This window comes from Pseudopodoces humilis, chromosome 6, assembly GCF_049639895.1.
Source record: "Pseudopodoces humilis isolate 2021_Gansu_Grassland_sample_001 chromosome 6, ASM4963989v1, whole genome shotgun sequence".
NCBI lineage: Eukaryota > Metazoa > Chordata > Aves > Passeriformes > Paridae > Pseudopodoces > Pseudopodoces humilis.
Genome location: NC_142205.1, coordinates 27,603,366 through 27,630,190, shown reverse-complemented (window position 1 = coordinate 27,630,190; position 26,825 = coordinate 27,603,366). Strand labels below are relative to the sequence as shown.

The 26,825-nt window shown below is 37.9% G+C and overlaps 1 protein-coding gene across 1 annotated transcript in view; it reads right to left on the bottom strand.

Moving 5' to 3' along the window:
- TRMT9B (tRNA methyltransferase 9B (putative)) overlaps window positions 1-26,669 on the bottom strand; it is a 122,590-nt gene extending 95,921 nt beyond the window's left edge. The window contains exons 1-2 of the mRNA XM_088057102.1: window positions 26,567-26,669; window positions 17,354-17,480 (exon numbers count right to left, since the gene is read on the bottom strand). The gene's annotated coding sequence lies outside the window, so the exon portion shown is untranslated. The remainder of the gene's footprint in view (window positions 1-17,353; window positions 17,481-26,566) is intronic.
- Window positions 26,670-26,825: the final 156 nt, after the last annotated feature.

The following is a 26,825-nucleotide window of genomic DNA, read 5'->3' as shown; positions in this document are numbered from 1 at the left end:
TAAAACCACATAATTTACAAAGTGATGTAACATGAATTCCACCTAAGTTCAGATTTGCAACATACAGAAAGACTTCTTTCATTGTATACTTTTAAGGCAATAAAGTGTTTTTATGTTATGATGGTTCTCTACATACACAAGTCATCCTAGAAGAAACAGTATAAAACTTATATACACCAAGTTCTGTAACATGCTACTCCATGCTCTGTAATATGTTACCTACTAAGAAATAGGTTTTAGTGGCAAAATACCTGTTGTAAAATGGTGACAGAAAGAGGGTGACAAGAAACAGAGTGAGAGTCAGAATTTCTTCATAATTACTTTCACTGGAAAACATGCAAAGACATCAACAAAGTAATATTGATCACTAATTCACGAATATCACGATATATCACAGTATCACTAACTCAATATCACTACTAGTTTGCCCAGAGAAGTTGTGGATGTCCCATCTCTGGAAGTGTTCAAGACCAGATTGGATGTGGCTTTGAGCAACCTGGTCTAGTGCGGAGTGTCCCTGCTCATGGCAGGGAGGTTGGAAATAGTTATTATCTAAGGTCCCTTCCAGCTCAAACCATTCTATGATTCTGTGATTGTAATTCCCTCCTCATTTTTAGTCTCAAGTCCATTCATGTTTTATCACCACAACCCAAAGGAGATGGTATTAAAAAAAACATCTGAGGAGGAAATCAACGGCTCCTAAGCACACGTGGCTAGGTGCTAGGGAAGGGGTATCGTGGCATGAGTCAAGCAGTGGCAGCTTGACAAATTTTAAAGTATTCTATTTGGAAAAATGATGTGATGATTTTAGTTTCTGATTATTTCTCTACCCTTAACTTTGCTTCTAACTGATTTCTTTAGTGAATTATTAAGAAAGTTTGCTCAGTGGGTAATTTCGCAATCACAAAACCTCTTGCCTTTCACATGTAGGTAAGATAAGATGCTGTCATTGAGTAATCCTTCATCATATGTAACCGCCACTACACTTACTGCTATTTGAAATGTGCAAAGGAATGTTTATTACTTGAGTAAAAACAATTCAGCAGAACTAGGCACCACCAAGAAGATGAGACACTTAATTATAAGCAATGTTTTGGATAAAACATAAATTCACCTGCTGATTGCTGTACCACTAACTAAAAGGCATGTCTACCATATAGGGAAGTGATAGGAGCTGAGAGTATTACAGCCCACGCAGCCACCATACTTTACTTGTTCTCAGATCAAGAAAGGTAAATTGTAACACCCAAAGGTGTCTCTATTCATATGAAAGGTTATTTTTGGCAGGGTCAATTAAACTTCATGAGCATCTCTGCTGCCAGAGCTGACGCACTTCAGATCATGAACTGTTTTATTTCAAGATAATTTAGCTTCCACATACTACATTGCCTTCTGGGATAAGTTATAAAGCAGATAATAATAACAGGCACACACCCTCAGCCTATGCACAGCACTTAGTGAAAATGCCAGCAGGTGGTTACTATAGATACACAAAGCAAACCATTTCCACATCTGAAAAGCACTCAAGCCACAGCCCACTGCAGTAAGGCTGTGATGTGGCTGGTCTGCAAGAGATATGATAGTGGCATGAGTAAAAGGGTGAAAATCACACTCTGCATTAGCACAGGCTTATCCAATATAAACATATCCTCACTGCAGACACACTGCATTCCATTCCTTCAGAATCTGATGGATGCTAGTGTTGCATGAACACTAATACCTTACCACAACTATACACATGCCCAACATCGCTTTCCTCTCTTGGTGACTGATTCAAACTAAGGCAAACTACTGGAACTGAATGTTACATGATGACATAGCACTACCTTGGGTTATTTCTTTGCAAGAGAGGGCTACATCCTTTGCTGCTATACAGTGGAGTGCTAGAACAGTGCCCTGTGTTCTGTTACACTTCTGTCCACAATGTGGTTTTTACATCATGTCCACTTTGTATCAAACAAGGAAGCATTTCACAGACATTATCACAAAATACAAAGCTAATTTTACAGCTCTTTGTCATCTCTTGTAATTTCATACTCTGTTTCTTTAAGCCATTCTTCTGAGGAAAACATGTATCGTAGAAATTATGCCAAGAAAATTCCCCTTAGGAAGAGCTTGAAGTAATTTACGGTGTGTGCAAACTATGCTGAACATTTCTTATGCCCAGGCAAGACAGCTATATTTAAAGAATGTGACAACTGCTTAACTTTGCAAGTATCAGTATACTTGCAACTAACAAGGCCAACCTTGACTGGAAGGCAAAAACATTCTAGGTTTGTAATATTTACCTCTCTAAGTATGAGCTCAGTCAGAAGACCCAGATTTGAACATTTTAATTTTAAAAAAAGAAAGGAGGGGGAGCAGGGGCAAAATTTCACTGCTAAGAAGTCATCAGGTACCACATTTAAACAGGGTATGAAAATAAAAGCTATTATTATTCCTTACTAATTGTTACACTTCTAAATAACTTCAGGATTTTACTGTAAAAGACATGAATAGTGAATTATCTCAGGTTGAAATGTAATATAAACAGGAGCATATCAGAATATTTTGTAATTCAAAATTCCTAAACTACACAGTAACTCCTTATTTTTCTTTCATCATTTCATCTCTAGAGTTCTGTAAAGCCTCTTCAGAAATAGTTTTGTGATTGTAATTATTCTGTTTGTTGAAGAAAACTGTCCAGTCATTAACAGCTGGTTTTGTTGAGGTACCACTGACAACATGACATTTGACACTAGAGAATAACTCTAAGTTTAAACCTCACTGTGAAAGAAAAGTGGTTGCAGATACAGGAACTATAAATAGGACAGACAAATGATTAATAATTAATTAGGATAATAAAATTATCTAAGTGACCCAGACCATTTAGCAGTCAGTGAAATTAATGATATTTATCACAGAGGTATCACTCTCCATAGAATTAGCTGATTATTTTTGATTAACCAGACATAGCATCAATGAAATACTACAATAATGCACAAATAGCTCTTAAAACTTACATTAAAAAGTTTTGCCAGATAAAATAAATAGGTGCTACACTACTAATCTGTAAATAATTCTTAAAATTGGCATTAAAAAGTTATGCCACTGCTATGCTTGCCATAGTGTTCTAAGTGTCTTCTGTAATAGGCAAAGAAATTCATAGTTTAATTTAATAGTGTAGCATGCCCTGAGGAGAGAAAAAGTATTTTCAGTAAAGAGAAACATCTGCAAAGACACTTATTTATAGAGGCATGTGATAAACAGACTCATGTGCTCATTATGTTAAAAAAATCCAAACATTCTTTCCTGATGAATTAACAAAGCAGCCATGTAACTTAATAAACCTGTATTTCAAGATTTCTTATTTATGTATTTGTTTGGCTTTGCTTTCCTTTTACGTATCAACCTTCTCAGTACTGTAACACAATTCACTACTCTGGTCTGAAAAGCAGTCAGACATGTTCTGAATTTCCAGCACAAGTAAACTAAGCTTTGTTAACAAGTAGACATTCTTATGTATAGCACTTTTAAATCACAGATTACAAAGGTTATCATGAGGATAATCTAGGTTGTCAGAACACAGAGGATCAACAAATTAATTATATTTTATTTTTTGTATTATTTTATTTAATTTTGATTTTGCGAGTACCATGGCTGAGATCCAGTTCTCCTACTTTGAAAGCTATTCTGAGTCAACAACACAGTAGACATTTTGGAGAAGTTACAACAAACTAAACATATGAATTCTTATTACTGCATTTTATACCTTATGGAAGGTTCTGCTTCAAAAATTTTTTTTTACCAGAAGTTATTTCAGAAGATGACTTGCAAAACCAGAGTAACTAGTGAAATATTATTTTTCCTCTAGCTTTTTTGGACATTGAATATGCTGTCACAAGGCAAGTGGCTAAGCAACAATTATCAGGGTTGTGCATGTTTGCAGATATAACATTTCGAGTTATAGGCTGTAAAAAAATAGAAGAATTAAATAAAAATTAAGGTAGAAAGTTTTTTGTCAAAAGAACAGGAAAAAATTTCTCCATGTTTGGACTTCTGCTAAGGGACAGTTTCTCAAAGAACACAATTGCACTTCTCATCCTAGGATGTTTACAGCTCCAAAGCTGAGTTCCAGCAGAGCACAGCCCTGTATGACAGAGAGGGGAACTGCAGGGCCCAAAGACCCCATTGTGTCTTCCATGACTGTACGTCACTGAGTTACTGTGTGTGAGCTCCTGCTCATCTCCCAGGTTTAACAAAGAATGGGAACCACGTGTTACACAACCCCCAGTTCTTTAGACACGTTCCTCCTTCAGCCACACCAGATCCTTGGTGAATGCAGATCACTCAGCAGGGAAGCAAGGCAAGCTTGGTGGGACAAATATTATCTTCTATCTGACATAGCTGGGGGAAAAAAGTTCAGGGTACACCATTATTTGTTGTGGTCTGAAAGGATGAATCAAGATTTGAACAAATCCCAGTTTATTTTACTTAATTTTTAAAATTGCACAATTTGAAAAAAAAATGTGATTCCCCTACAGCAAAGGAGAGCTAATGAGGTAATTAATATGGCAAAGAATGACACAGAGAAATAGAACTGCTATGGGTAATATTAGAGATTCTTGTGAAAGACAAACAAAGAAATGTTTGTGGACAAACAAGAAATGATGTGGAAATGATTAAAGATGTTTAAAAAAAAATTAAACAGTTTTAAATAGCCATCATGGAATTCAAATGTTGTGAGACACAAAAAATTATTACTGTTTCCAAGAAAATATCAAGAGAAATAATTTCCTTGCTAATTCCATTCCAGATGAAAGAGTGATATATTAATACTGAAGAACTGTACAATAACTGAGCCCTGAAACCACTCAGTAAATCATTTAACAGAGTTTGGCAAATAGTATCAGGAAATGCTTAAAACAAGTCTCTCCCCTTCAAGACCCATATCACTGCATATGAGTCTGAGGTACTAAAAATTTCTTAGTGTTAGCTTTATTTATTATAAAGGAGAACTATTATTTTGTTTAGTTTCAAGTTCCTAAAACTTTTTCTAGATTTTATATTTATATCTTGTAATCTTCTTGTTTTCTTATTTATTTTTCCCAGAGTTAAACAGTTGATCACATACCCAACTTCAGGAGCTGGCATATAAACACAAGGTGCAGCAGCAAGTGACATTAAGTAGCTCATTAGGTAATCTCTGGTCCTCTACTTTATCAGGGCCAGATATTTCAACTAAAAGAATATTTCAGAAACTCAAGGTTAAATTGAGATTCTTGTCCTAACAACTTCAGTAAGTCTAATGAGTTCTTTGCAGAGATGCCCATTTCAATGTCAAGAATCTCATGCAAAGGTGCATTTTTCATCTCTCAAATCTTTGCACAGCATTATCAACGAGGCATTGTGCTTTACTTCTTGTCATAAAAAATCATGATGCATACATACAGCAGTGACATATAGCAGTTTATCACAAAGGGCGGGGGGGATCTCAAGTGCATTGTAAATTAATCAGTATATAGTCTTGAGGTGAAAGGTACATACAGAATGCAACATACACATCTTAAAGGAATAATAAAAAGAAGTGTAACTTTTTGTCAACAGCTTGCAATATGTACAGTTTACAAGTATAATCCAATCCTAGCTGGATCTTCAAAGACTGAGGTCATCGTCACAAGCAAAATTCCAGAAAGTTCTTTTGCATTACTCCTGAAAGCTGTATAATGGAAATATTCTTCATGGTAAATCTTACTTTTATTGCTCTGTAATGGCAGCATTTTTCAATGTTGCCCTTACCAGCGCTAAGATAATTTGATATCCTCTAGGTTAGAAAACATTCAGTACTAAACAGTGCTGTATGAGAAGCACCAAATAGCACCATGACCAGGAAAGACAACTGTCAAACTGTCAACACTGCTGCCCTTATATACTCATCTTACAGTGTGAATTCTGACTGCATTTATATTCTGTCACTGTAAATTAGTTTTCTCTAATCAATATGAGAAGCTGAAGTTTTTTTATGACTTTTCTCTTTCCACTGAGCTTTGCTCAGGCAGCCATTAGTCCACTACTAACATTATTCCATAGAAAGCACATTATCATTGAATAAAAATGAGCTGCCAGAAATTGTGGATTTGCACAGAGGCTTTGGGAAATCTGTTAGTAGGCTTAATTGTACATAAGACAGACTGCACAAAGAAACACCACTCAATGAGCCAAAACTTAAGATCTTAAAAGTCGCTACATTTAAGCTAGCAAATACTTTTTGAGAATCTAGATCTCTAGGTTTTCTTAATATGAAAACCTTATCTGAGGGATAGTTTAGCTATGATAACTGTTTCATTCTGGAGAAAAAAAAAAAAAAGAAGTTTGTTTTATAAAAGTTAGGTAATGTTTAAAAAGAGTTTTTTCTACAAGTACAGAATACATATTTGTATTATTTCAACAGACAGTAAACCAAAAATGTTACTTTCCTTTCTGAAATCAGGTTAGATGTGCTGGAAGGCTCTTGTGAAACACTCAGAGAATACCACAACATCTTAATTCGTCTTTTTATTCTCTTCTAGTTCACTGAAATGCTCCTGCATACAAGTCTCTTACTTGCCGTTATTTTTTTCTTTCATATACATTTTCAGCTTGTACATCTCTCTGTAACTGAGTCAGATGGTTGTAAGTACATTAGTAAGTTAATGTGATAGTGATGGACTCAGCTGCGTTTTATAAGCCCCTGGAAAGCTGTGGAGTTTTCATGACCTGACACTCATCACAAACCCACACTTCTTTTGGCATTAGTTTTCTTACCAGAAGTTGTTGGATAGGATTTCAACTGGCAGAGTGAATTCACACTGCAAACATCACCCTGAAATTTGTGCTGGTACTTTGCATGTAATATGTGCTGGAATAGACCGTATTTGTGTGGTGAAAACAGTTTACTCATTTGGCACAAAAAGATGTGATAATGCCATTCATCAGGAAAACATACAGATGGCAGTTGGATTGTTCATATTCTATATTCTCTCTCTCTCAAGTAAAGTTGTCTTGTTTGGTTTTCATGATGATTCATCTGATGCTGCCTGGTGGGCAACTCTAGTGTTAAAAGCCCTGTGGGGACAGAGAACACAGCCTGGCAGGCATTATAGGAGTTCTCTGATGTCCAAATTCACACTTTCAGTAAAAACTAACAGCTTTCCAAATGCATTCTTGTCTATTCTAACTTCCTTTTCTGAGATCTGACATCTTTCAGCCTGTTGTCATATGGAAACATTTTATGTTTCTGCTTGAATATCAGCTCATAAATCTCTTTCAAAGGAAGCATCATTCTGAAGACATTTCTTGAATTCACTGTCTCTACTTTTGTTTTGTGTATGTTCAGTATGTGATCAAGAAAATCTGTAAGACTGACTGACAGACTGACAAATTCTACCTAATTAGTACTCAACAGATTTAGCCAGTCATCTTCAGCCCTTCAAGCAATGTTCTGCCAGTGTAAGGTCTCCCTTCTCTCCTAAATACCTGAAGATTTGCCTGAGTCTGAGATAATTATTCAGTGGTATTATGCCTCTCAACAAGTTTAAAGATAAATCAAACCTGAAGTGGAAAAGTGATGTGATATAAACTGCACAAAAACTAAGCATGATATAAAGAAAAAAAGTGGATGTGCAAGCAAAATAACATTATGGGAAAAAACTCGCATTCTGAATGCTATCTTTGGGGGAAAAAATATTTAGAAAAATTATTACATGTTAAAAAACGTACCAAACCATACAAATAAATTATTCATTTAAGACAGGTTGCCTTCAGAAGCAGGTTATTGTAACCTGCACTACTAGACGAAATGGGAGTAAAATTTCTTTTAAAAAAAACCTACTTTTTTCCCTCAGTTCCAATTAGTACTTTTTTTTCATGAAACAGAAACAGTAACAAAATTATTTTAATACACCGCCATACAACATCTAGATAACACATCTACCAACTACACCTACTAACACACACTGTGTTTTTCAATGTCATATACACAAATACATTTGCTATGGTTATACCAGAAATCAAGCTACAAAATGGCTTGCCCATTACAGTACAGGGGATCTACAAGAAAGGCAGGAATAAAATTCAATTCTTGGAAGTCCCTGTTTGAACCACACCATCCCCTTTAAGAATTCTCTGTAGTAAAAAATATTAATACATATTTTTATTTTCTTTTTTAAAAGAAAGTCTAACATAGGAGCAAACAATGCTGAGTTATGAAGTGCTTTCAGATTCGTGCTTGCCTAAATGTGAACAGAAGTTACCCTATAAGTTTTAGAAATACTTGGCTAGACACCAACCACTGTACTTACATAAGGCCATATAATCACCTGACACTTGTAGCTGCCTCACTGATTTTCCAAGAATTTTAATCCTCTTTTCCTGAAACTATCCCTTTAGTGAGAAAATACGTTTATTCTATTCCTTATATGCTTGCTTTGCAAACAGTTTCATTTATCAAATAGGACAATAATATTTTACACTTACAAACATAAGAAATCAAGAGATTTCTTTGTACAGCAAAGTACAGTGTCTTGTCACAAACAAGGGCCCATTCCTCAAGTGTGCACACCCAAGCTGCTTCTACACATTTAAAAGCCTTTCTACAGAATAATGAAGCTTCCCAGCTCTTCCCTTCTGCCAAGCAGGCAGACCATAATGTCAGCAAGTATCACATACACAGTGGGTGCAGCTATTAGTAGCTATTAGCACTGTGCAAAGAGCAGACCAGAGATAGCTGCTTGATGGTTGGAGGCAGACATCCTATTACAGAGGTTTTGGTTTTACAGACTGTTTAAATATATAACTAACCTATTCATTTTTCTTTAGTTTCTATATTTTGTTAGATATAAAATGTGACAAATAAAGCTCCTCGTCCCATTAAGCCAGTGGAAGTTTTAACTGCAAATTTCAAAGAAACCAAAGTCTGTCTCTTTATTGTTTAAAATGTTTCTGACTAGCGACTATAAAACTGGAGTTATTCATTAACAATTATTTTTGTTTCTGGTGTTTTTGCATGTGTAATTTACACTTACATCTTGTGTAATAATTGAAGGTTCTAAAGTGACAACAGAATGTATTAAGAAGTGTATGAACCATAAATTGAAGGAAGTCAGAACAATACTCCAGGGAATTACCTTCACTTTAGAAAGGATTATTGCATCCTTTTCTTACAACAGAATAACAGACTGGTTGAGATTTTACTGCTGGAGGTCTTTGGGCCACCTTCTGATCAACGGAGACTGAACTAGAGCAAGCTCTTCAGGCTACATCCACTCAGGTTTTTAGTATTTCCAAGAATGAAGACTCCACAAGCTCTCTGGGCAACCTGTTCCAGAGCCTGACAACCCCCATAGTTAAAAACATTATTCCTATTTTTTATTTCAGTTTGTGCTCATTGCCTCTTGTTTTGTTAATTCTTGGCAGTGGTGTCACCTTGAAGTTGTATATATATATATATATATTGGTGGAATATTTGGAAATGTCCACTGTTGCAAAACCACCAGCACAACTCCACTTCTGCTGTACAAAAGGTCACTCAAAACATCATTCACTGTCAACAACTAGTTTGTCAAAGCAAATTTAAATTCCCACCATACTCCTACACAAGCACTTCCTACTATTACTCCTGCAAGGGCTTTTTTTTTCCCCTAAAAAACATCTCTCATAACACTTCTATACTGTCTGAGGTTCCAGAAACCAGAAAGGGCTTGTCATACAAGAGGGGTGGAGGGTGGGTGATGAAATAAGCTGCGCCTAGAAATTCAGAGAAAATTCTTAGAAAACAAGTATTACTTCTGTGGCTGCCTGATACATAAAGTAGGAGGAAAAGGAGGAGAGCATGAAACCAATGGCTGGGAAGAACCACTGACAACTCTGCAGAAACTGACATTCTGTGATTTCCAACACCTTCCTCCCTCAACATCAGCAAAGCAACAAAACGAAAGTACCACAGACTGTACACTGCGCTGCAGCTCTGGCACAGATTGAACAGAAAGTGGCTGCTCCAAGTAGCCACAGGCATCTGCTTCTTTTGTCTAAAGACAGATCTCCATGGAAATTTTTCTAGTGTGAAACGGACTGGTAGTTTGTGGCTATACCAGGCATTTTATTGCCCTAACACTTGTGCAGATACACTGGTTAAGACAGGAGCAAAAGGCACAAAACAGTGCACATGGATTTTATTGCACCTTGACCCCTTGTGCTCTGACACAACATAACTGGAAGCCACCAAAGGATGTGTTAAGCAACTTTTCTATCTGACCATTCAGAAGCCACTCTGCCAGTTCCTCTCATGCCACCCAAGCTGGCACCCTTTGCAGCTACAAATGCCACTCTCACACAATCAGACCAGGTTTCCCTATTGGCTCAACTCTAGGTTTTCCAAAGCAGAGTCTCAGACATCTGGATCCCTCAAATACTTTAGTCGTGGTGCAGCAACAGAATAACAGCTCAAGCCGGTGCTGCCAAGAAGAGGCTCCAAACAAAAACCCTAGGGTTTTATACCCTCACTGTCAAAGAACATGAAGACCTGGGGATCCTCATCTCCTGCCGTGTCTCTGAGTGTCCGGTCCCCTGGCTGGCACCACAGGTTCCTGTGCCTTATGCTGTGCAAAGGTTGGTTCCAGTTCATGGCCTCTTGTCTGGGGCTCTCACCCAGAGCTGAACCTGGAGCTGGCACTGCAGCTGCTCATGGAGCTACCAGCACTGAGAGTATTCCATTCCTCAAGAGCCAGAGTAAGTCGGGCCAGGAGTCAGCTGCCTAAAAGCACATACAAGGCAGGAATACTTCTCTGTGCGAGCATAAGTGAGTCCATATTCTTGCCCAACACCTGAAACATCCACCATCTCTAATATGCTAATAAAGCTCAAAGCTTTGGTGGCCCAGAACTCAGATGCCTTCCATGAGGATTATGCAGATCAAGAATGGGAACTGTACTGTGGGACTCATGAAATTCAAAATCTAAGGACTAGCCAAAATAAAGTTAATATGAAGTTGCAGTTATTTAGTAAAATTCCTATTTAACTGAAACAGTTATGCATAATAGAATGAAAATAGTTAAAAAAGTAATCTGTTGCTCCCTGGCCCTATAAATTATTTATTCTTTCTGCTGTGTTCAACAACTATACTTTTCCACTGAAAACCTCAATGTAAAATGCAGTTTTTAAAGTTTTACAGCCAAACTTTTCATACTAAATAATTACTTGAAAGGTTGGCAGAAATTGCTATTTTTCTTGACTTCCCTAAAAGTGCAGTTCTTTTGCAATCAAATGTATATTGCTTCTGGGATGCATTACGTATGACTGAAGTAATTAAAGATTGTTTACAATGTTAGACCATTAGTTTTGTGCAAATAGAGCTGACTTTAGTTTCTTGCTTGAAAGATTCTTTTACAAATAATGTAATTGTTAACTGCCAATTTTCTAGTGGGAAAACTAAACATCATTTCAGACTATGATTTTTTTTCTCCATCTCATCTGAAACATTGTTCCCAACCAGTTTATTAAATGGTGAATAACTATATCTCCAACTCAGCACATTAACCAAGTTAAGCAGGAATTCAAAATTCCTTTCTTCTAAGGGCCAAGACTGCAGGAAAAAATCTGCCTGGAGATATGTGAATTTTCTTCTTCATCATGAGAAACACATTCTGGCCAGAGAATTGAGCTTGTAAAGCACAACAGGCACATTGAACCCTTCTAAAATTCCTGGATGGTACCACTCTAAAATAGAGAACACAGACTTTACATGAAATAAAGCATATTATGTCTGTTGTTCTTAAAGAAATAAAAATAATTTCAAATTTTTAATAATCCAAGATGTGTATTTGTTTGTCTGTCTGTACCTTGACTGAGGGGGCAAAAATTAAAAAAATAACTTTTATTGTATCTGAAATGTAAGAAAATCAGAAATTGGATGCTGCCTTGGAAAAAGGACTTCTTAATTTCATTCAGCACTATCTAACACCTTCCATGGTAACAGTGGAATTTTTAATAATCATCATGATTTTGCTTCACAATTTTTAATTGCCTTTGAGCATCTCCACAGACTTTTTTGGTAAGGCCTGATCCTAACTCCAGGAGCCAAGCAGTGGAACTACAAGATGGTATACCTCCACTGCAGGAGAAATAGCAGTGTCTTCTCAAAGCATTTAAAGCAGGAATACAGGCGAGCACAGGTAATACTTATGACACTAACATTGGTTGCTTTGGAGGGAAGCTCATGCACTTTATAAAAGTGCGGAAGATCCTTTCCTTTTCTATAACCTCTACTATGCAGTGGTGATCCTGACCAGAAGACCACAGTACACCAAGGAGGAGTGACCCCCACAGCAGGGAAGCAAAGCAGCTCCACCAGCCCTGTGCTGCATGTCCAGCCTGGCCTTCAAGCCCGCTTTGGGCAGCACATGCCCTTGGCTGCAGGGCAAACCCAACCAGCTCACTGCAAACAGCAGCTCCCACTTGGTGCCAGTGACTCTACCTGCATGTCCTTCCCCTGATCTAAAAGCGCAGCAAGCAGTTTTTAAGTGAATATCTCTTCTGGTACACAATACAAATTATCAATCAATCAATCAAGCTGCTGACTTGTAAGAAATTTTTGGAATGCAGAAAAGCACACTGCACCACTTTTACAACAGAAGGGGCAAAGTAATTTTTTTTTTTTAAAGATTTAAAGCACTTATAAAACTCTCTTTATTTAAAACCCCTTTTTTTTCGCCCAGAAAATGCTAAAAGAAGCCAACAAAAATGCAATTAAAAAGAAAAACTTAGATATTTAATATGTAAATATTTTGTTCACGAGTACATACATATATTTTGGTGTATATATTTTATTTTAATAGAATAATAATATGAGAATTGTAGGAATAAGATATGCAGTAGAAGCAATAGCAGAAGAGAAGGTATAATCCAGTATTCTGAAAACTCAAATTAAAAAAAAAAAAATCAAGTAACTCAAACTTCTAAGACAACAACACTGTAGAAGTCCTTACTTCAAAACAACAATCAATCCAACTATAGGCATTGCTATTTCCTATGTAAATCACCTTAAAATTATAATTTCAAAGCGACATTTCTTAATATAGTCATTCCACAGAGAAACTGTTATTTGCAGTAAGAATTGATAAAGTCATTATGTCTTCCTATTGAGATCTACATTAAGGAGGTCATCGCTGCAAAATGAAGCAGTACCAAGACTGAAGACTTGTTTCAGATTTACAGATGCACATTATCACTCATATGCTTCTGTTTGGGCTAGGAAAGGAAGGATCAGAGGTTGTCTACAGTTAACACTGTGCTCCCAAAAAGGCTACGGAAAACACAGGGAAATCTGAGCTATGGTACAATCTGAACACAACCTATATCTTTCTTTAAGTGATACCAGAAAGTAGGAAAGCAGCTACATCCATGACTTGCCAACTTTACACCATGGGAAAAGAGGTGATTTCAAGGAAAAAAGCTCAGTCCCATTAGTGCAAATATACTCAGTCCCATTATGTAAATATACATGGAGGATGTCTTTGAAAAATACACCTTCCATTTTGCTTCTTCCTTCCCAACAATTACTTATTCTATCCGAATGTCCATCTACAAATAGCCATTATTTTTTTTACAATGTAAATCTTTTACAATGAGAAAGACACCTGGATAAAAAAAGACTGTAGGCTGATGCCTTCTTTGCTTCTCATTCTTGACAGGCAAGCTCTGCAATGCTGTAATTTATCAGCAAATAGCTTATTCAGAAACCTTTCATTCTGATGTATTACTGTTTACTTTACCAGAACAGTTTACTTAGCTGCTATGTCTCAGATATGACTCAGCCCTGCAATCATTATAACCTGCTTTTAAGCCTAAAATCAATTACTGACCTAACTATTAATTTTGTTAATGGGGTTGCAGAACTCAAAAATTCTGGAAGACTGTTACCCCCAGGAATTAGTTCTGTAAACACCAGAGTTTTCTGCTCACCATTTTTATTAAGGTGATCCAAGTACCAAGAAAAAGAACCTCTGAGAACGTTTTTTTTTTAATGAATCACAGAATCATCCAGGTTGGAAAAGACCTCCAAGATCATCAAGTCCAACCTTTGACTGATCACCACCTTGTCAACTATATCATGGCACTAAGTGCCACATCCAGTCGTTTGCTGAACACTTCCATGGATGGTGACTTACTGCCTCCCTCAGCAGTCAATTCCAATGTTTAAAAACTATAAAGAAAAACACTTTCCTATGTAACTTCTATTTCTATAATTAATAAAAAATATCTACATCTAGTCTACGTAGTTAACTTCTGGCTTAAATTTATGGCCAGGAGTTGAGGTGTTAAATCAGTACCAGCAGGAGAATGAAATATTACAGGAACCACGAAACTTGACAGAGTGAGCCATACATCAAATCTCCACAGCTGAGAGCCCCAGGACACAAACCAAGTACTTTGTAAAAAGAAGGCCCTACCATATGTCACAAAGAAAAATTACGGCAACACCTTGTCAGGTTTGCAGCTCTCCAGTGCAGGGCAAGCGCAAACTGGGAGTAAGGCAAGGCTCTGAAGTGATCTACTGATACCAGCATAGCCAAACACAAACCTAAAACAGATCCAGCACGTCAGCAAACTCAAGAAAAACAGCAGGATAAGCTGTTCACCTAAAAAAATGGTGATTTTTTTTTTTTTTTTTTTTTTTTACTACAGATAGAAATATGAAAATAAATAAAATATGTGATTTTAAAAATATTCTCATATGCACGGGCTTATCACAGTCTTTCAGCCCTTGTGAAACCCTTCCTGTACAATCAGAAATTGAGGGGTGCAAATCATTAAAAAAGATCCCTAAAATGTAATAGCTATATATAGTATGACAAGGACAGAACACATCACATAGAATCCTTTTGGTATGTGCTACTTACCACAGAGCTCCTGTGAGTAAGTGTGGTCAGCCTAGACTCGGTGTGACTGAAACTTGTTACAACTGCATGGACAAATTATGTTCAATATACATCTGAGCTTAAAAAAAATAATAAAAAATGTTGCATTGCATTTTTAGGAATGGAAAAAAAAGAAAAATTAAATTAAGTCTTTGCCTCAACATAGAGTATTTGTGGACAACAGCCAAAGACCAGATACCCAATTACCTTCTTCTATAAACACAATGAAGGAGAAATATAGGTGGGAGAAGCCTGAAACAAAATGTTCTTTACACAATCATGCTGAAATGAAGAATTTGTTTGCTTACTTCTCTCCTGTATGATCCCATGCTCCATTGAAAGACATTGGTCTAATGCAGATGAATGGTCTCCCAGTTGAACCCTATCATCTAGTGTCTCCGGCAGATGTAAAATAAAGGTGTACACTTCCTGCAGCATGTTTGTAGGAGAGGTTGAAAAGATGTGGCTGTGATATCGCAGCCTACAGCACACTATGTGCTGCTGGGTGATGTTACTAATGTTCAAGATGCAAACATGACATAGTAGTAGGTACAAACCAAAGTAGAAAAAGTATATTGGACAGTCAGAATAAACAATAACATTCATTTTGCTGCTAAAAGGTAACCTATTGCCAATAAGGTGTTTTAATTAGATGTCTTCCACCACCGTGGTTAAAGTAACTGCTTTTTGTTCAGCTCATGTTCTTCACGTAACACCGTATCTAATAAAGAGTACTAGGTCATAGAGTTTTGCAGAAAAATCATGTATTTCCTATTTTCTTTGATACAACGTATTTTCCCAGTGCTCTAAAACCTCTGAAGGAAGGACACCCATTAGACAAGGAAAAAGTGGATATACATGGAAAAACTCTATGGGACTCTATGAATGAGAAATATCTACAACATAAGGAGCATTTGCTCCTCTGATCCTAAAGAGCTAACCTAAGAAGAATAAGTAAACATGAATTCTGTAACTTTAACAACCTCTTCAGAATTTTAAAAGATTGCTAATGATTTTATCATTATCTAGATTTATTTAGACTCAGTGATTTATCTAATACTAGCAGCAGTCCAATCCAATCCAAACAAATAAAGGACTTTTCCCCCCAGTTACCACTATAAGTATGCTGCCAGTATTTTCTGATTTCTACATGCATTTCTTAAAATGCATTTTAATTGACTGAAACTCTGAATTTAATTCTGCATTTATTACTGACCACCCAGAAATTAAAGGTTTTTTCCAAGAGGCTAGATATCAAGCATAATAAGCTTTTTTCCTCCCTTCTACTTTGGTTGAAGACTTGATTACACAGTACAGGCACATTTTTAATACAAATATGATGCAAAAACTGTAATTTCCCCCTTTACTTGTATAAGAATGAAGAGCAATAATTATTAAAAATTCAAAGAGACTGCTCTATTTGGCAGACTATATTCAACACCAAATGTATCTCAATATTATTTATCTCAGAGGATGATCACAAAGAGAAGCAAAACATCCACCTTGATAGCAAGGAATATATTAGAGAATATATATATATATTTTATCAGGGAATATATTAGAGAATATACAAATAGATCCCAACATAAATTGTTCTCTAAATACCAAGTCAGAATATAGAACACACGTCTAAAATTTTTACCTTTTATTTTGCTATACATTATTTTTAAAACAATCAGCCTGTACATTTTCTATAGAGTGAATACATAAAAGGCCAGAAAAAAAAATTGTAAGATATTCGACATTACTGTTGGCCAATAACTTTCCTCTGAAGGAAAACATAATGATAAACGTTAAAAATGCTGACTTGTTTGCTTTTTGCACACTTCCTTATTGAGAAATTTTCATTTAATAAAAAAAAAGCCTTCTTTAACTGAAGCCTTTTTAGTACTTCCTTTGCTATTATTTTGGTTTTTGTTCATTATTTAATTACAGTTCTGCACTAAGAGCTCCTGCAATTTATCTCTTTAAATTTAGTACTACACACTTGTAAGTGCATTGCTTTTTGAATAAATACAATTTATATTAATTGGAGCACATTTTCCAGTGACTATTTAGCTATTTTATAAGTCTGTAGATTATATGCATCTCTCCTAACAAGCAACAATGGCTGAAGGAAGGAGTCTGATCAGTCCAAGGTTTCCCTTCCTGAAGGAAAGATAAACATGATTCATATATGGAGCTAAGGTACTTTTTAAAAGTATAATAATTTAAAATAAGACCCTCTTGATCAAATTTTTAAGTTTGTTGCCTTGCACATGTAGAAACATTCAGCTATACTTTGGAATCTGCAACCACATATTACTGTATATGGGAAAAGAAAAAATATGATGAACGTGAAAACAGGGAAATGAGTGACTCCACTTATCAGTGTTTCCAGGATAGTCAATTCCACAGTTTCAAAGTATAATTACCAGACTTACCAAACCCCAGAAATGCAGCAGCATTATTGCAATTCCTTAAACTTAAGTCAGGCCACAACACAGATAACACAGTGTGCTTAAAATTCGCAGCTTAGAGTCCTCCTAACTGTAGGATCCAGCTACCATTCTGTTAAAAAAAAAAAAAAATATAGAGGAGCAGGGCTTGCAGTATTCTGTTAAATCACAGCCAGGATAACAGAAGGAAATGAGAAAACAAGTGCCTCCTATACAGCAACCCACTGTTGCTGTTTCCCCATTAAACAAACAAGATGCAAATCAACATAGGGCAGGAAAGTGATCCTACCCAGCAAGAGACAGAGCTATTGAAAACAAAGATCATGCTGCCCTGTTCCTGTTAAAAGTCATGCCACAATGAAGCAAAGAATCCTGTTGTCTGTAGGAACAGAAATGATGTGCAAGAATTATCCTTGTATCAATAATCTAACAGATTGTTAAATAAAAGGTTATTCCATCCTTCATATTAAAAGCCAGCAGCTAGACAAACTTAAGAATTGCAGAATGTGAATCTGTGCCTGGTGTGGCCCAAGTACCCTGACAAAATAGTGTCCTTGAACTTTTCAGCTGAGGACTGTAAATGGCTGAATGTGAAGTAAGTGCCTGAAGTGCTCTAGCTGCTGCACACTGTGTACGAAAGAAAAATCTGAGACACTCTAAAGATACAGATTACAATCCAGGGAGAGCCTTGTGATTTTAGGCACACCTAGGTTAGACAGCAGCTGTGTGAGCTGTGACTGCATTTTTTGACTTAGTCACCTGAATGCTCCATAAACCTTACCTTAGATATTTAAGTCCCTTATCGGATCAAGCCAATAACCTCTCTGTCTTTACCTAAGTATTGTAGATCCTATTATGTTTTGCCTCCCTTTTTATTTTTAATGAGATCTTTATCTTTCTAACATGTAGTTAGCTATTTATCCTATGTGTGGTAATTTTTTCTTATACTAGTCCATACATAATTACTGTGTAATTAAATAACATACTATGGGGCTGGTTTCTTTCAAAAGTGTTGAGAACCAATAGCTCAAACTTTCTCAAAGGGAATTAAGAGCCTTTGGAAAATTCAGACTGCAGTGTTGTATAGAAATGCTAGAGACAGTGGTAACAGTCTAGCTGTGTTCAGCTCAAATTAACTGTTGAGACCAAGCTGCAAATGCAGCTTTGTGGCTACTCACAACTAAAAATTACTCAAAGCCAACTTCTGCCTAACACTGCGTTGCACAAACAAGGGTTAGTGTTTGTTTAACTGCAGTGATGCTTTTTTCCATTTGAAAATCTCTCTGCTGGAACTATCTCACTAAAGCCCCAAAAGTCTACTAAGCAACACAGAACAAACTGAAACAAAACAAAACCAAGTTGGTTTTGAGCATTATTTCTTAGCCAGGGCTGAAGTGACTCAAACATCAAGCATCAATTTTAATGACTTTTAACTACTTTAGGACAAAATAAATACCATAAAGCTGAGGCAAAATATTTTTATTCATGGATGAAAAAGTAAAAAAGCTTTTCTAAACAGACCTGCTTTTTAGAAGCTGGAAATTACTGTGAATTCTCAAGAAAAACCTGATTTTCTCTAATGGGTATATATCATTATTAATTTTGCGTATAATGTTTCTATGTGAGGAGGGCTGGAAGCCAGGTCCCAGTTGCTGATTCAATAGGAATTTGGAAGTTTTTTAACTGCGGCTACAGACACATGGCAGGAGGCTATTGCTGTGGAGCCAGGAGCTGACCTTTGACAAGAAATGGATTTCCCAAAATCAGTTTCTTGTTCCACAACAGGTATTTTACCACATTAGAGGCATGCGGGGACTAGCCTGATGGTAGAGCTATTTGGAAATATACAGAAATCACCAGTGCTATCTTCCTGGATAATTGGAAAATGCTTTTCATTAAAACTTACCCATGTTTTGTCAGATTATTTAAACAAATACTCTTCTACAAAGCATTTCCTTCCTGATTGATGGGTAAGGGTAATTTTTTTTTTTTTAATGTTTCACTGGAAAATTTCAACTAATAGTAAAAGAAACTGCAAATTCATTTCACACATGCTACCTTGGTCACCAACTGGCATGGTAAGTAAGTAACAATTTATAATGGGAAGCAATCTGAAGCCATTCCCCAGCAGTTAACACATGGAAGGCATGAATATGCATAAACCATTTGCAGGTTATGTTGCACACTTTCCTTCTGAAGCAATTACAGAAAATATTATTAGAGAGATGTCAAGTGTCTCAGAGAACCATTTGGCGCAGACATTTTCACAGAGCTGTTTATACTGGGGTTTTGCCAGTTTCTTGTGTATGGATTTTTAAAAAATGATAAAATGGTATTGAACAAAAATTTTATCAGTAGTAACAAGCTTATTTCCCCATGAGAGGATTCAACTTCAGCTCAACTGGTCTTTTTCCATTTAAAGCTATCACCAAAGGTGTTAGCATGGCCTGTTCTGTCCTTCACTGGATCCACCTGAAGTGGAACATGCCCATTTCAGCTAAAGCAGTGAGAATGACAGAACAGCCATTTAGGAGTGAAAAGCAAAAAGTAATGGTTTAAATAGTCACAATCTCTGGGAAGTCCCCAGGGCCATGCATGGTTTGCAGAGGCAGGGCAGCACTCATGAGTACTTCCTCTCTGGAGTGCTACGAGAGGAAGCTCAAGGTTGCTAAACTTGGATTTTGCAGCTTTCTCTCCCCATTCAGTTTTGGCAACCATAGAAGTAGTGGCTAACATGCCTGTGTATGGTAACACGAGGTGAGTGTGGACATTTTGCTGCACTTACAGCAGCTACCTTCTCTGTCAGTCCTACCAGTGTGCTGGGTATCCTAACCTGGGCACAGGGTTAGGTAGATGCCTTATTCCTGTTGTCTTGCAAAGGAAAGGTTTCCTATTCTTCCCTCACACTTCTCCAAAGTCTTCTTCCCTAATCAGTTTGTATTTTTCCCACGGACCTGGGGTGCATTTTAACTGTGGTCCTCTTTGACTTTGCAACTGTTCCTTCATCACCCTGCTCAGATGAGACACGCTGAAACATTCACTCTGTAACAATGACTAAGGGGTAAACTCAATAGTTGAAAAGTTTAGGTGGCAGTTTGTAATTTATTCTTCTATTTAATAACTTGTTTCCTACTGATGGAACTGTTTTCTGTTGTTCAGACTGAATCCAGTCCCTTGCTATAGCAGCTTGTGTGTCAGGTAATCCCTGTCCTGGCATTAACAAGCACTATTAGACAACGTGTAAATCCTCCCACTGTTTCTCAGAAATCACCCCATAATCTCACTTCAGATTCTCAGGAGTATTCTCCTAATCTCCAATCCAAATTTCTTTTAGTCATGTACTTCATCTTTGTTCTTATGTGTCAGTTGCTATCTGTTGTCATAAATCACTTATATAGGGCAATCATATCCCCCTTTTCATCCTCATTTTGGCAAGACAGTGGGGGAGCAAGAATTTCTCCATTTCTCTTGTTGTACAGTACCTCTGCTCCAAATTATCCTTTTCCTCCTTCAGTTAGTTATGCTTCCTCTTTTTTTACAAGTAACTTGACCAGAATGGTCTTGTTGTGTGACTGTTCACCTGAGTCATGTACAGCAAAATGAGTAATTCCTTATCTCAACAGTAAAAAAAAAAAAAGTCTAGACTTGTATCAGTTTTTTTATAGCTTCCTGTTCTTTCTCCTCTTCTATCATTTCAGATTAATAAACTATCAGGATCTAGCAATATTTTTTCTCAATAGATGTACGTGGTTTGACACTTGCATGACTACAATTCTTCCAATTCTACTATCCCAGCAGTCAAGCAGGTCGGTTTCTTTCTGTCTGACATTTTTCTCCTCATTGACATCACTCTTACTTGCTGCCAAACCAAAAGATCAATTTCCTGCCTTTTTGAGCCAAGGTCACTCATAAAAATATCAAGAAAAATTAGTACCAAAGCTGATCCTCAAAAAATGCATCTGAAGTGTGGTTTCAGACAGGAAGCTCTTCCTATCTCATGATCCATTTCCATAGGCATTTAACAGGATCTTTTGGACCTGACAATTTTTTAGCAATTCCATCTTACTCAGTTTCAGCCAAAATTCTCCATGTGGCTCATTATATCATCTGCTTTACTCAAGTCCAAAGAGATGAGAGCCTGAGCACTGCCTGTCTGTAGAATATAATTTCCATTACAAAAACAAAAGCAGAGTTAGATAGGTTGACTTTAGTCTATGTTAGGTAAATTCAAGGGTTATGGGTTATGGTATTCATGCTAGCTTCATGTCTCCCATTAGTTTTTCACTTGAAAATGTGTTCTACATCCCTAATGTACTACTGAGGTAGCTTAATTGTCTATACATGGTGAATGCCTTTTTCTTCCTTCCTGTAAGCAATACTGTGCTTGCTGATCTACAGCCAGTGTCCCAGATTTTGAACATCTGAGGGTCATGACTGTCAGTTCTGTCACGTTTGGAAACTTAGTCAGCTCAGCCTCCCCTAGCAGAGATTTTATCTCTTTAGATAAAATCTGCTCTAAACTTTCACTCCTTTTATAAATTCTAACCCCAGAGGTCAACCTTTGTCATTTGTATTTTTAGGACAAGTGTTGCTGCCATCATCATCAAAGTGAGAGAAATCTCATTCAGACAAATCTCAAAAGTGTCACTGGATCTACTGAAAACAAGTAGTCTCTGACTGGAGAAAAAAAAACCCCATCAGTCCGTAACATTGGTATGTTAAGACTGAAAACAATTGTGGAGATGGGAGGAGACTTCCCAGCACCACAGACAAACTACCATTCTGGTAACTGGGAAGGAAGAATGGGGACCAGCATCTTCTGGGTCATTACCCCAAGTCCAAAATCACCCATCAGGAGCGAGCTCCTCAGGGCTCTCTTGACAAAGTGGGCAGACACCTCCAAAACTGTAATTGAATCGAAAATGAGGACATAGAACCAGAGAATCATTTAGGTTGGAAAAGACTTTTGAGATCAAGTCCAACTGTTAACCCTGCACTTCCAAGGCTACCAATAAACCACATCCCTAACTGACACATCTATATCTTGTTTAGATCCCTCCATAAGATGGTGACTCCACCACTGCTCAGGCCAGCTTGCTCCAATGCTTGACCACCCTTTCAGTGAGGAAAGCTTTCTCTGTAGCAAATTTATACCTCCCATCGGGCAACTTGAGGCCATTTTCTCATTCTATTGCTTATTTCTTGGAGCAGAGACTGACCCCCAAAGCACTGATCAAAATATGAAACCAAACTTGTCCCAGTGCTGAGCCCTGGGGAACCCCACTAGGGATTGGCTGCCACATGGATGTCACACTCTTCACCACCACTCTCTTGGCCTGGCCATGCAGATGGCTTTTCAGCCAGGAACAGTGCACCTGTCCAAGGCATGAGCAGCCAGTTTCTCCAGAAGGCTGTTGGAAACAGTGTCAAAGGCTTTACTAAAGTCTAGGCAGACCAGATTCATAGTCTTTCCCTTATCCACTGGCAATCGCCATATTATTATGCTATGAAGCAGAATTCAGATTTGCTGAAGGGAAATCCCAACAAGCACTTGACTGTTAATTAGCAGTTTATTTAGACAGCTAAATACTGGTTTTGTGCAGCAGAAGTCACTGCATTTAACACATTTCATAAAAATGCTAGAACTCTTGCCTTTGCCAAAAGAAAAAAATCTAAAATAAATTTTGTTCACTTAAAATTCTTTTGGAAAGACTAATTGGGATGAACTCTAGTACCCTCAGCTGCTCCTCGTAGGACTTATGTCCCAGACCCTTCACCAGCTCTGTTGCCCTACTCTGGACTTGCACCAGCCCCTCAATGTCCTTCTTGTAGCGAGGGGCCCAGAACTGGACACAGCACTCGAGGTGTGGCTGCAGCAGTGCTGAGTACAGGGGGCAATCACTGCCCTGCTCCTGCTGGCCACAGCACTGCTGACAATCTAGCCCTCTTCAGTTCATCATAAAAATAACTTCTGAGACCAAGCTGCAAATGCAGAATTTTGACCACTCCTAACCAAAAAAAAAAATTACTCAAACCCAACTTCTGCCCTCCACTGTGTGTGTTGCACAAACAAGGATTAGTGTCTGTTTTACTGCAGTGATGCTGAGCATTTTTCCATTTAAAAATCTCTCTGCCAGAACTATCTCACTAAAGCCCCAAAAGTCTACTAAACAACAATGAAAATCTGAAACAAAACAAATCATAGTTGATTCTAAGCATTATTTCTTAACCAGGACTGAAGGAACTCAAACATTATCAGCTAAAGTGCTAAAGTCTTCAAAAGCCACTCAAGAACTTTAAATATGGCTTGATATTTCCTTTTTTGGTTGGTTTTTTTTTCCTAGAAGAAATGGTATTTAATGGTTTCTTGGTAGAAAAAAATAGTTTTCAGGAATATTATGCTTTTCTTTTTTTAAGTATGACTCTTATTTGCCTAATCTAATCTTTCTCCGAATCATTTTATTTTGCCTTTGCTACATATATCTTTGCAAAAAGTTACAATAGCTGGGTAACTTGCATCTGCCTTCAAAGAAAAAGAGGAGAAACAGCCAGAAAGTCATTATTTCTCTTAGAATACAACTACATCCTTTGGGTTAACTACTTTTTCTTGGGGTATATGCCAAGGGCCTGTAAAAATGGGGCTTGGCTCCAGATTTCCAGTACATAGGCATTAATTTTTAGGCCCACTGCCTGTTCCCTTAGCCTGGGTTGGTCTTGCTTTACTTTTTTTATACTGCTGTTGATTTCTGAAGACCTTGAATCAGAATCATTGTGCTTAATTTACCTAAAGTGGGGTCAAAAACAACTTCAACCACTGTTTTATTGCCATCTCATGTTTAATTGGGTTGCACACACTACTCACACAAGGAATCGCTTGGAAAAACATTCAACCAATACCTTAAAAAGCATAAGAAAGGAATTACTTCTACCTCACTATTGTACTGAAGGCACAGTGCTTTGCAGGTACCTTTCTGAATGAGAACAACTAACTTCCATTAAGCAGTAAGATACTGCTCTACAGTAGGAAGGGAAAGGACAGTCCCTGAAGTCTTTCTTAGAATGGCCCACATGAACTGTACAATGGCAATGCTTTGTGGTTTTAAAATATCATTTATCTGACCCTACAAGCTGAGGAAAAAAAAAAAAAAAAGGATTTTTGAGCATGCTATTTTAATGGAGTGGTGGTGGAGCTGTGTGTTATCTAATCTTGAAAATGTCTTTTTTTCCTCTCTTACATAACTATCACATCCTGATGGTAACACAGTGAAAAACTTGGAATTTGAGGGATTTTTTTCTTGCTTAGTTAAATATGCCAAAGGTGGAATAATATACAAAACCAAAGCTGAAACAGTCAACTGTAGTTCAAAGATATAAGAATGTCAACACTGGGTAACATCACAGTCTAACTAGGCCCAGTATCATTTCCAACAGGGATAAAAACATAATGTCTAGAGAATAAGGATGAGGTGAATATATAGTCTAGCTTTCTTGTAAATAATCTCCCAGATACCATACATTTCTACAGCTGGTGGGAGCAATACAAAATGTCAGGCTCCCTACCCATCTATTCATCCAACCTACTCCAAATTCCTTGTTTCACTATTTCAGTTTTGAAGAGAAAGATGATAGGAAAAACCTCACTCTTCTGGTCAAGACACTAGCGCTAGCAAAGCCATGAGTATTTTGTTCCTTTACACTGGAAATTATGTAAAATAGCTGATTGTATTGACTGCACTCATGACTGCTTGAATCAGTAATGAACTTTTAGTAGAAACACTATGAACTTTTATAGGAATCATTTGAAGTGGTAATGGTGGAAACAGGTTTTCATTTCCACTGATTTAAATTGCTCCATCAGAGGACAGCCATACTATCCTAATTTAAATCCCACAAACCCTAAAACAGGGCTTTGTCCTGTTTTATTTTTCTTCTGTCTTTCCATGAGTAATCTAATCTGAAATGCAAAATAAACTACTGTTCTGTCTAACAATACTTCTTTCAGAATTTTACTTTTGTCCAAATAGTGTAAGTCCAATACTTTGTGAGTGGTCAATTCACATTTGACATGTCGACAGCAGAATCCATAATCCATTAAAACCATTCATAATAATTCATAATAACTTACAACATCCCACCACAACTCAAGTTCACACTACAGATTATATTTTACTTTGACCTTTAGACTGTCATTTCCTAACTCACCTGATTTTTAAATTAATTACTGTAAGAGGCCATCTTTCCTATCCATGTTTAAAATATACCCACGATCCCCTCATGCTTCAATTACCATAAAATCTTTTCTGACTTTAGGAATTTGAAAGACACTGTAGTGGCAAAGGATGAAGCTTAGAGTAGCTGAGGTCAGATAAAACACCTAGATGTAAATTCCGATGTATCTGGTTATTTCTAATCATGCCATCTTTGCCTACAGCTCTCTTAACAACTTTCAGCATCATTTTGCAGCCTGCCATACACAGAATACAGCTGAAAATAAATATAGCTTTGTTCCCTTTGTAAGGCCATATATTAACTTTCCTGATGTGCAAGCTTTGCTTGGAAGGTTTTAAAGGTACTGCAATATTTATCTCAAACGTCTGGATTTATGACTGCCTTCTAACGTTAAAAAAAAAAAAAAGGCACTGTAACAATTATAAATACATAGCACTTATGCAATAGGCTTCAAGCTATCATTAGAGGCTGGCCTACACCTGGAAAACCTAAGCATTTCCCCGCTGTGACTACTTTAGGCAAAAGAGAAGCACAAGTGGTGTTTCCCCGCAGAGCCCGCCCCCGTTGCCCACAGAGGGGAGCGCGGCTCGCTGCCCGCCGGGCTGTGACGGCACCGCGGCCGCGCAGCGAGCGCGTCCCACCCGTCCCGCGAGCGCGGGGAACGCTCGAAAAGAGAGGGGGGAAACAAACCCTAAGGACAAAGAGCTTTCCCTTAACCTTGTAACTTTTATCTTATCGTGTCCTCCATTAAAAGACTAACACAGAAGGAAAGGGGGCCAGCCCAAGCGGCCCAAGACGAGTGCGAGCAGCAGCCGCAGGGTGGACGGCGGGCACCCGCCGGGTGATGCCTCCGGGGCCACGATAGCTACAGACCCCCGTTCCCCGCTGGAGAGCCCTCTCTCCCCGCCCCGGCGACTCTGTCCCTCTATCCCTGCCTCCCCCACAGCCCTGCTAACGCCCGACCCTCACCACGGCAGCCGCTGCCAGGAGTCAACCCGGAGCCCGGAGGGCTGTCCCTCTTCCCCTGCCAGCCACCCCCGGGCCGGCCGGGGCGCTCCCCCCTCCCCGGTGCCGGGCGGGCTGCGGGGGTTCCGGGCACCGACGCCCCTGTGGCCGGGCGTTCCCGGACGGGCCCGCCCCGTCCCCCCCCACGTGACCCCGCGCCGTTGGCGGCGCGCGCGTGGAGCGGTGTTTTGTAACCTCCCCCCGCCTCCTCCCGCCCCCCGCC